Source organism: Maniola hyperantus, chromosome 3 (assembly GCF_902806685.2).
Source record: "Maniola hyperantus chromosome 3, iAphHyp1.2, whole genome shotgun sequence".
Taxonomy (NCBI): Eukaryota; Metazoa; Arthropoda; class Insecta; order Lepidoptera; family Nymphalidae; genus Maniola; species Maniola hyperantus.
The window spans coordinates 2,820,049-2,823,331 of record NC_048538.1 but is presented as its reverse complement, the minus strand read 5'-3'; the positions used below and the strand labels follow the sequence as shown (position 1 = coordinate 2,823,331).

General features: G+C 38.8%; 1 pseudogene; it reads left to right on the top strand.

The window, feature by feature from the left end:
- LOC117996685 (uncharacterized) overlaps positions 1-3,283 on the top strand; it is an 83,299-nt pseudogene that overhangs the window by 77,542 nt on the left and 2,474 nt on the right.

The following is a 3,283-nucleotide window of genomic DNA, read 5'->3' as shown; positions in this document are numbered from 1 at the left end:
CTGGGCTGGGCCACTACTGGACAGATGAAAAAAAATACTGTATGACTGCGTCAAAAACATTTTGTTAAATTGAATTTTGTTATTTAGATCAAAGGTGTTTTTAAATTTTTAGTTAATCAGATTTAAAATAATAATCATCCAAAGTAACAAATTAGTTTTTCCTTTAGCGTTAATTAAAAAATGTAAAGTACCCTCTATAGCTACCGAGTACCGGTATCTAAATGAAAAGTTCAAAAAAAGCAGAATAATGGCTGTATCAAACGCTATGTTTCTTTTTGAGGTAGTTGTGGGAAACGTTAAGAGCATGGTAGAGAGCCGTCATTTAATAATCAGAAGTGATTTTGCTGATATATTCTCTTTAGAACTTAAAGATCCTAAAACAATGCACATCGTTATACCAGAGCCCTTACCTCTGCCACCAGGGCCACCTGGCAAAAAAGGTAAAAAGAAACCGCCGAAGGGTAAAAAAGGCAAAAAGGGTAAAAAAGGTGCTGCAGAGCCACCTCCTGAACCTGTAATTCAATCGGGTCAGTCTGTATTATTTTCAAGCAATGCAGAATTCATAATTCAAAGCATGAAAAAATTCCCTTTAGAATTGTCCTTGTGGAGTAAAGAAGATAATTTGACTCATATCGGAGGTACGTTCATTCCATGGGATCCCGCTTTTTATACATATTTGGAAAAGATATGTAATTGGGAAGAACCTCCACCTATTACTATAACCGATGACTACAACATCTTTGAAGAGGGTAAAGCAAAACTAATGGCAAAGATAGGCCTTCAGATAAAACTAACATATTTGACCGATAAAGTGACAACGGCCTTTCGGACACTTTCCGAAGATCCTACAGTTAAAAAGGTTTTATATACAGGCATCAATTCAAAAACCACTTCCTACATGTGTACATTGAAAACTACAGATGGAGAGTTCGAAGAGAACTGTAACAAAATAGAAAACAACTTTGTGATCGATAAAGATAAGCCAAACAAAATAGTATACGCCGATTATAAGAATGCTCCCGGAGCTAATCTTACATTCTTTAATGATGGAGATTACTGTTGCATGAATAACGCAGATAAACCACCGGAATCAATATACAAAGCGCCAGAGACTTGTCCTGACATTGATTTTATTATAGACTACGTAAGGAAGATAATTGTGTCGTGTAACGACAATATGAGAATGTTAACACCACGTCCTACGATAAGACCTAGAATCAAAGCAACGGATATAGATAGATTGTGTTATTGTAAAGAAACAAACTGGCCAGAAGGGCCAACCGCGGAAAGATTTAAGAATGACGTGCAGTCTGGACCCTGCCCGATGTGTGTTAATGCTGGGAAGAAGCCAGAAGGCTCTCGTGGAACCACGTTTGATATAGCTAATATCAAAGGACCTTGTGGAAGGGCCGATTGCAAAGTTGCTAGGGAGCTGAGGGAATATATTGAAAAGCTTATTGAAGAGGATAATGAAGAGTTTGACATTAACAACATCATTGGTCCATGTGGAAGTAAGGAGTGCCGAATAGCGGAAAAAGTTCAAGAATTCCTTCGGCACGAGGGTGTATTTGCTCAAGGATCTACGTTGGAGGGCTTGTCAACACAGTGCGCTTGCATAAAGACAATGCAAGACGCTCTTACTAAAAAAGAATCTTGCGACTCATCATGCTCTAAGGATTGTGCAGAAACTAGCAGTGACGAAAGTAAATGCGACGGAAAAGCCTGCCCTTTCAAATCTAAAGATAAGCCAGTTTATGATGTATACTACTTCACTGTAGAGTACGACTTTGATAAGAACAGCACTGGAACAACATCGCCAAGTGAAACGGAAAAATCAGGTAAATCTGCCAAATATAAGGGAAGTTCAGGAACATCTTCGCCAACTGGCACGGACAAATTATCTAAGTTTAAATACTGTTCTACGGATTGCCCTAGCATAAAAACATCCACCACATGTTCTAAAAGCGTTTGCTCTACTTTGACGGATAAACAAAAAGCTGTGCCAGGTGTTGAATCAAAATGTCTTGATCCTGTTTGTCCTACAAGTGAGGGACCACCTAGCCCGGCCGATAGCGACATGGTTATACGTTTTGATGACATTTATAATCCTTGCTGTGTGAAATCTTGTGATGTTGCCGAAAAAGTAAAAGACTTTATAGTTGATGGTATGACACACAAAATAGATAAGAAAACAGAAGAAGATGATCCGTGTTTTTGTGACTGCGAATGTACTTTTAAACTGTCTAGAAATACTACATATTGTGGTGTTTGCGGTGGATACGAATGCTTAGGCGAAGACGTTGAACAAATGCCTGAATTTGCAAAGCCGCATCCATGTCCAGTTTATCATAAGTTGTATGATAAAAGGGCTATCAAAGTTAACAGTCCATGGCCAGAAGATCAAGACCCTAAGAAACCTTCAGATACTATAAGTAATAAAAGCTCACGCTCACGAGCTGGCTCAAAAACTAGTCATTGGGATAAAAGAACTGGTTCCATGAAAATTATGCCGGAAAAAAAAAACAAAAACTGTCAAAGAAGATAAAACTAAACCTGAGAAAAAGAAAGTGGGCAAATTCACCGCAAACGTTGAGTCAACTAGTAAGCATAATAACTGGTTTGATTATGATACAATACCTACTACAGGCATCGCGCATAGCTCAGTAGGTTCCTGCGGAAGTGTATAATGACGTGACGCGAGAGCTCAGTGATTTGTCAACTTATGACAACTGTCACCTTCCCGCATCACTCCACTACCGCAGTAGCCTCCTCAGTTAAATGCGCTATATCTACCTACCTATAATAATAAAATTTGTGTCTGCCTCCAGGGTCTCTGTACATAGAGTTCAAGAATCATTGAGCAATTTGATCGATTTTACAACCCCCCTTACCACTTAATTCCAATAATTTTATCAACTACCCTCTCATTTTAGTAATGCCAGTCGTGGTCAAGAGACCAGAGACTAAATATCCATATCCACTTGTCCCTAAGTCTAAGGGATGGAATTGGACTGCTGAAGACGTTCCTGGAATGAAGGTATTTTAAACGGATTTAAATGGTTTTCATTTTCAAAGTAACTGGTAAAGTGCGTGTCTGTAGACGTATAACGTCTTCACGTAAATACAGGGGAGCCAAAAAACTTGCTTTTTCAGAGGTTTGAGTTGACATGGATACTATGCAGTTGCTTTTTTTATTTCTTTGAAAGTTTCTGTTGGATGTTTTCTTGTTTCTGACTGGCCGAAATGAGGACGCGAGGAGGAGGAGAATCCAGAGGGATTCTCT